Genomic DNA, 8,444 nt, shown 5'->3' on the forward strand with positions numbered 1-8,444 from the left:
TTTGCAGATGATAGGTTTTTATTTGTGTATTAACCCACAAGCTGATCCTAGATTCTATCGTTAACGGTTCAATTTCTACGTCAAAGTGGGTGGGGTTAACCGACTAAAAGGGATAAGTATCCATATCTATTGAACCAAGCAAGATAGAATCGATTTTGGTTTTGCAGATGATAGGTTTTTATGTGTACATTAATCCACAAACTGATCCAAGGTTCTATCTTTAACGGTTCAATTTCTACGTCAAAGTGGGTGGGGTTAACCGACTAAAAGGGATAAGTATCCATATCTATTGAACCAAGCAAGATAGAATCGATTTTGTTTCTGCAGATGATAGGTTTTTATGTGTATATTAATCCACAAGCTGATCCAAGGTTCTATCTTTAACGGTTCAATTTCTACGTCAAAGTGGATGGGGTTAACCGACTAAAAGGGATAAGTATCCATATCTATTGAACCAAGCAAGATAGAATCGATTTTGTTTCTGCAGATGATAGGTTTTTATGTGTATATTAATCCACAAGCTGATCTAAGGTTCTATCTTTAACGGTTCAATTTCTACGTCATAGTGGGTGGGGTTAACCGGCTAAAAGGGATAAGTATACATATCTATTGAACCAAGCAAGATAGAATCGATTTTGTTTTTGCAGATGGTAGGTTTTTATGTGTGTATTATTCCACAAGCTGATCCAAGGTTCTATCGCCAACGGTTCAATTTCTACGTCATACTGGGTGGGGTTAACCGATTAAAAGGGATAAGTGTCCACATCTATTGAACCAAGCAAGATAGAATCGATTTTATTTTTGCAGATGGTAGGTTTTTATGTGTATATTAATCCACAAGCTGATACAAGGTTCTATCGTTAACGGTTCAATTTCTATGTCAAAGTGGATGGGGTTAACCGACTAAAAGGGATAAGTGTACATATCTATTGTGGGTGGGGTTAACCGACTAAAAGGGATAAGTGTACAAATCTATTGAGCCAAGCAAGATAGAATCGATTTTGTTTTTGCAGATGATAGGTTTTTATGTGTGTATTATTCCACAAGCTGATCCAAGGTTCTATCGCCAACGGTTCAATTTCTACGTCATACTTGGCGGGGTTAACCGATTAAACGGGATAAGTGTCCATATCTATTGAACCAAGCAAGATAGAATCGATTTTGTTTTTGCAGATGGTAGGCTTTTATGTGTATATTAATCCACAAGCTGATACAAGATTCTGTCGTTAACGGTTCAATTTCTACGTCATAGTGGGTGGGGTTAACCGGCTAAAAGGGATAAGTATACATATCTATTGAACCAAGCAAGATAGAATCGATTTTGTTTTTGCAGATGGTAGGTTTTTATGCGTGTATTATTCCACAAGCTGATCCAAGGTTCTATCGCCAACGGTTCAATTTCTACGTCATACTGGGTGGGGTTAACCGATTAAAAGGGATAAGTGTCCACATCTATTGAACCAAGCAAGATAGAATCGATTTTATTTTTGCAGATGGTAGGTTTTTATGTGTATATTAATCCACAAGCTGATACAAGGTTCTATCGTTAACGGTTCAATTTCTATGTCAAAGTGGATGGGGTTAACCGACTAAAAGGGATAAGTGTACATATCTATTGTGGGTGGGGTTAACCGACTAAAAGGGATAAGTGTACATATCTATTGAGCCAAGCAAGATAGAATCGATTTTGTTTTTGCAGATGATAGGTTTTTATGTATATATTAATCCACAAGCTGATCCAGGTTCTATCGTTAACGGTTCAATTTCTACGTCATACTGGGTGGGGTTAACCGACTAAACGGGATAAGTGTCCATATCTATTGACCCAAGCAAGATAGAATCGATTTTGTTTTTGCAGATGGTAGGCTTTTATGTGTATATTAATCCACAAGCTGATACAAGGTTCTGTCGTTAACGGTTCAATTTCTACGTCAAAGTGGATGGGGTTAACCGACTAAAAGGGATAAGTGTCCATATCTATTGAACCAAGCAAGATAGAATCGGTTGTTTTTTGCAGATGATAGGTTTTTATTTGTGTATTAACCCACAAGCTGATCCTAGATTCTATCGTTAACGGTTCAATTTCTACGTCAAAGTGGGTGGGGTTAACCGACTAAAAGGGATAAGTATCCATATCTATTGAACCAAGCAAGATAGAATCGATTTTGGTTTTGCAGATGATAGGTTTTTATGTGTATATTAATCCACAAGCTGATCCAAGGTTCTATCTTTAACGGTTCAATTTCTACGTCAAAGTGGGTGGGGTTAACCGACTAAAAGGGATAAGTATCCATATCTATTGAACCAAGCAAGATAGAATCGATTTTGTTTCTGCAGATGATAGGTTTTTATGTGTTTATTAATCCACAAGCTGATCCAAGGTTCTACCTTTAACGGTTCAATTTCTACGTCAAAGTGGGTGGAGTTAACCGACTAAAAGAGATAAGTGTCCATATCTATTGAACCAAGCAAGATAGAATCGATTTTATTTTTGCAGATGGTAGGATTTTATCTGTATATTAATCCACAAGCTGATACAAGGTTATATCTTTAACTGTACAATTTCTACGACAAAGTGGATGGGGTTAACAGACTAGAAGGGATAAGTGTCCATATCTATTGAACCAAGCAAGATAGAATCGATTTTGTTTCTGCAGATGATAGGTTTTTATGTGTATATTAATCCACAAGCTGATCCAACGTTCTATCTTTAACGGTTCAATTTCTACGTCAAAGTGGGTGGGGTTAACCGACTAAAAGGGATAAGTGTCCATATGTATTGAACCAAGCAAGATAGAATCGAATTTATTTTTGCAGATGGTAGGTTTTTATATGTGTATTATTCCACAAGCTGACCCAAGGTTCTATCGCCAACGGTTCAATTTCTACGTCACACTGGGTGGGGTTAACCGACTAAAAGGATTAAGTGTCCACATCTATTGAACCAAGCAAGATAGAATCGATTTTATTTTTGCAGGTGGTAGGTTTTTATGTGTATATTAATCCACAAGCTGACACAAGGTTCTATCTTTAACGGTTCAATTTCTACGCCGAAGTGAATGGGGTTAACCGACTAAATGGGATAAGTGTCCATATCTATTGAACCGAGCATGCTAGAATCGATTTTGTTTTTGCAGATGGTAGGTTTTTATGTGTGTATTATCCCACAAGCTGATCCAAGGTTCTATCGCCAACGGTTCAATTTCTACGCCATACTGGGTGGGGTTAACCGACTAAAAGGGATAAGTGTCCATATCTATTGAACCGAGGAAGATAGAATCGATTTTATTTTTGCAGGTGGTAGGCTTTTATGTGTATATTAATCCACAAGCTGACCCAAGGCTCTATCGTTAACGGTTCAATTTCTACGTCATACTGGGTGGGGTTAACCGACTAAAAGGGATAAGTGTCCATATCTATTGAACCAAGCTAGATAGAATCGATTTTGTTTTTGCAGATGGTAGGCTTTTATGGATATATTAATCCACAAGCTGACACAAGGTTCTATCGTTAACAGTTCAATTTCTACGTCAAAGTGGGTGGGGTTAACCGACTAAAAGGGATAAGTGTCCATATCTATTGTGGGTGGGGTTAACCGACTAAAAGGGATAAGTGTCCATATCTATTGAACCAAGCTAGATAGAATCGATTTTGTTTTTGCAGTTGGTAGGTATTTATGTGTATATTAATCCAAAAGCTGATACAAGGTTCTATCGTTAGCGGTTCAATTTCTACGTCAAAGGGGGTGGGGTTAACCGACTAAAAGGTATAAGTGTCCATATCTATTGTGGGTGGGGTTAACCGACTAAAAGGGATAAGTGTCCATATCTATTGAACCAAGCTAGATAGAATCGATTTTGTTTTTGCAGATGGTAGGTATTTATGTGTATATTAATCCAAAAGCTGATCCAAGGCTCTATCTTAAGTGGATCAATTTCTAGGTCATAGTGGGTGGGGTTAACCGACTAAAAGGGGTAAGTATACATATCTATTGAACCAAGCTAGATAGAATCGATTTTGTTTTTGCAGATGGTAGGCTTTTATGTGTATATTAATCCACAAGCTGATCCAAGGCTCTATCTTAAGTGGTTCAATTTCTAGGTCATAGTGGGTGGGGTTAACCGACTAAAAGGGGTAAGTATACATATCTATTGAACCAAGCTAGATAGAATCGATTTTGTTTTTGCAGATGGTAGGCTTTTATGTGTATATTAATCCACAAGCTGATCCAAGGCTCTATCTTAAGTGGTTCAATTTCTACGTCATAGTGGGTGGGGGTAACCGACTAAAAGGGATAAGTATACATATCTATTGAACCAAGCAAGATAGAATCGAATTTATTTTTGCAGATGGTAGGTTTTTATGTGCGTATTGTTCCGCAAGCTGATCCAAGGTTCTATCGCCAACGGTTCAATTTATACGTCATACTGGGTGGGGTTAACCGACTAAAAGGGATAAGTGTCCATATCTATTGAACCAAGCAAGATAGAATCGAATTTATTTTTGCAGATGGTAGGTTTTTATGTGTGTATTGTTCCGCAAGCTGATCCAAGGTTCTATCGCCAACGGTTCAATTTATACGTCGTACTGGGTGGGGTTAACCGACTAAAAGGGATAAGTATCCATATCTATTGAACCAAGCAAGATAGAATCGATTTAATTTTTGCAGATGGTAGGCTTTTATGTGTATATTAATCCACAAGCTGATCCAAGGCTCTATCTTAAGTGGATCAATTTCTAGGTCATAGTGGGTGGGGTTAATCGACTAAAAGGGGTAAGTATACATATCTATTGAACCAAGCTAGATAGAATCGATTTTGTTTTTGCAGATGGTAGGCTTTTATGTGTATATTAATCCACAAGCTGATCCAAGGCTCTATCTTAAGTGGTTCAATTTCTACGTCATAGTGGGTGGGGTTAACCGACTAAAAGGGATAAGTATACATATCTATTGAACCAAGCAAGATAGAAAAGAATTTATTTTTGCAGATGGTAGGTTTTTATGTGCGTATTGTTCCGCAAGCTGATCCAAGGTTCTATCGCCAACGGTTCAATTTATACGTCATACTGGGTGGGGTTAACCGACTAAAAGGGATAAGTGTACATATCTATTGAGCCAAGCAAGATAGAATCGATTTTGTTTTTGCAGATGATAGGTTTTTATGTGTATATTAATCCACAAGCTGATCCAGGTTCTATCGTTAACGGTTCAATTTCTACGTCATACTGGGTGGGGTTAACCGACTAAACGGGATAAGTGTCCATATCTATTGACCCAAGCAAGATAGAATCGATTTTGTTTTTGCAGATGGTAGGCTTTTATGTGTATATTAATCCACAAGCTGATACAAGATTCTGTCGTTAACGGTTCAATTTCTACGTCAAAGTGGATGGGGTTAACCGACTAAAAGGGATAAGTGTCCATATCTATTGAACCAAGCAAGATAGAATCGGTTTTTTTTTGCAGATGATATGTTTTTATTTGTGTATTAACCCACAAGCTGATCCTAGATTCTATCGTTAACGGTTCAATTTCTACGTCAAAGTGGGTGGGGTTAACCGACTAAAAGGGATAAGTATCCATATCTATTGAACCAAGCAAGATAGAATCGATTTTGGTTTTGCAGATGATAGGTTTTTATGTGTATATTAATCCACAAGCTGATCCAAGGTTCTATCTTTAACGGTTCAATTTCTACGTCAAAGTGGGTGGGGTTAACCGACTAAAAGGGATAAGTATCCATATCTATTGAACCAAGCAAGATAGAATCGATTTTGTTTCTGCAGATGATAGTTTTTTATGTGTATATTAATCCACAAGCTGATCCAAGGTTCTATCTTTAACGGTTCAATTTCTACGTCAAAGTGGGTGGAGTTAACCGACTAAAAGGGATAAGTGTCCATATCTATTGAACCAAGCAAGATAGAATCGATTTTATTTTTGCAGATGGTAGGATTTTATGTGTATATTAATCCACAAGCTGATACAAGGTAATATCTTTAACTGTACAATTTCTACGACAAAGTGGATGGGGTTAACAGACTAAAAGGGATAAGTGTCCATATCTATTGAACCAAGCAAGATAGAATCGATTTTGTTTCTGCAGATGATAGGTTTTTATGTGTATATTAATCCACAAGCTGACCCAAGGTTCTATCTTTAACGGTTCAATTTCTACGTCAAAGTGGGTGGGGTTAACCGACTAAAAGGGATAAGTGTCCATATGTATTGAACCAAGCAAGATAGAATCGAATTTATTTTTGCAGATGGTAGGTTTTTATGTGTGTATTATTCCACAAGCTGACCCAAGGTTCTATCGCCAACGGTTCAATTTCTACGTCACACTGGGTGGGGTTAACCGACTAAAAGGATTAAGTGTCCACATCTATTGAACCAAGCAAGATAGAATCGATTTTATTATTGCAGATGGTAGGTTTTTATGTGTATATTAATCCACAAGCTGACACAAGGTTCTATCTTTAACGGTTCAATTTCTACGCCAAAGTGTATGGGGTTAACCGACTAAATGGGATAAGTGTTCATATCTATTGAACCGAGCATGCTAGAATCGATTTTGTTTTTGCAGATGGTAGGTTTTTATGTGTGTATTATCCCACAAGCTGATCCAAGGTTCTATCGCCAACGGTTCAATTTCTACGTCACACTGGGTGGGGTTAACCGACTAAAAGGATTAAGTGTCCACATCTATTGAACCAAGCAAGATAGAATCGATTTTATTTTTGCAGATGGTAGGCTTTTATGGATATATTAATCCACAAGCTGATACAAGGTTCTATCGTTAACAGTTCAATTTCTACGTCAAAGTGGGTGGGGTTAACCGACTAAAAGGGATAAGTGTCCATATCTATTGTGGGTGGGGTTAACCGACTAAAAGGGATAAGTGTCCATATCTATTGAACCAAGCTAGATAGAATCGATTTTGTTTTTGCAGATGGTAGGTATTTATGTGTATATTAATCCACAAGCTGATACAAGGTTCTATCGTTAGCGGTTCAATTTCTACGTCAAAGGGGGTGGGGTTAACCGACTAAAAGGGATAAGTGTCCATATCTATTGAACCAAGCTAGATAGAATCGATTTTGTTTTTGCAGATGGTAGGTTTTTATGTGTACATTAATACACAAGCTGATCCAAGGCTCTATCTTAAGTGGATCAATTTCTAGGTCATAGTGGGTGGGGTTAACCGACTAAAAGGGGTAAGTATACATATCTATTGAACCAAGCTAGATAGAATCGATTTTGTTTTTGCAGATGGTAGGCTTTTATGTGTATATTAATCCACAAGCTGATCCAAGGCTCTGTCTTAAGTGGTTCAATTTCTAGGTCATAGTGGGTGGGGTTAACCGACTAAAAGGGGTAAGTATACATATCTATTGAACCAAGCTAGATAGAATCGATTTTGTTTTTGCAGATGGTAGGCTTTTATGTGTATATTAATCCACAAGCTGATCCAAGGCTCTATCTTAAGTGGTTCAATTTCTACGTCATAGTGGGTGGGGGTAACCGACTAAAAGGGATAAGTATACATATCTATTGAACCAAGCAAGATAGAATCGAATTTATTTTTGCAGATGGTAGGTTTTTATGTGTGTATTGTTCCGCAAGCTGATCCAAGGTTCTATCGCCAACGGTTCAATTTATACGTCATACTGGGTGGGGTTAACCGACTAAAAGGGATAAGTATCCATATCTATTGAACCAAGCAAGATAGAATCGATTTTATTTTTGCAGATGGTAGGCTTTTATGTGTATATTAATCCACAAGCTGATCCAAGGCTCTATCTTAAGTGGATCAATTTCTAGGTCATAGTGGGTGGGGTTAACCGACTTAAAGGGGTAAGTATACATATCTATTGAACCAAGCTAGATAGAATCGATTTTGTTTTTGCAGATGGTAGGCTTTTATGTGTATATTAATCCACAAGCTGATACAAGGCTCTATCTTAAGTGGTTCAATTTCTACGTCATAGTGGGTGGGGTTAACCGACTAAAAGGGATAAGTATACATATCTATTGAACCAAGCAAGATAGAATCGAATTTATTTTTGCAGAGGGTAAGTTTTTATGTGCGTATTGTTCCGCAAGCTGATCCAAGGTTCTATCGCCAACGGTTCAATTTATACGTCATACTGGGTGGGGTTAACCGACTAAAAGGGATAAGTGTCCATATCTATTGAACCAAGCAAGATAGAATCGATTTTATTTTTGCAGATGGTAGGTTTTTATGTGTATATTAATCCACAAGCTGATACAAGGTTCTATCGTTAACGGTTCAATTTCTATGTCAAAGTGGATGGGGTTAACCGACTAAAAGGGATAAGTGTACATATCTATTGTGGGTGGGGTTAACCGACTAAAAGGGATAAGTGTCCATATCTATTGAGCCAAGCAAGATAGAATCGATTTTGTTTTTGCAGATGAT

This window comes from Eurosta solidaginis, unplaced genomic scaffold, assembly GCF_040869045.1.
Source record: "Eurosta solidaginis isolate ZX-2024a unplaced genomic scaffold, ASM4086904v1 ctg00001029.1, whole genome shotgun sequence".
NCBI lineage: Eukaryota > Metazoa > Arthropoda > Insecta > Diptera > Tephritidae > Eurosta > Eurosta solidaginis.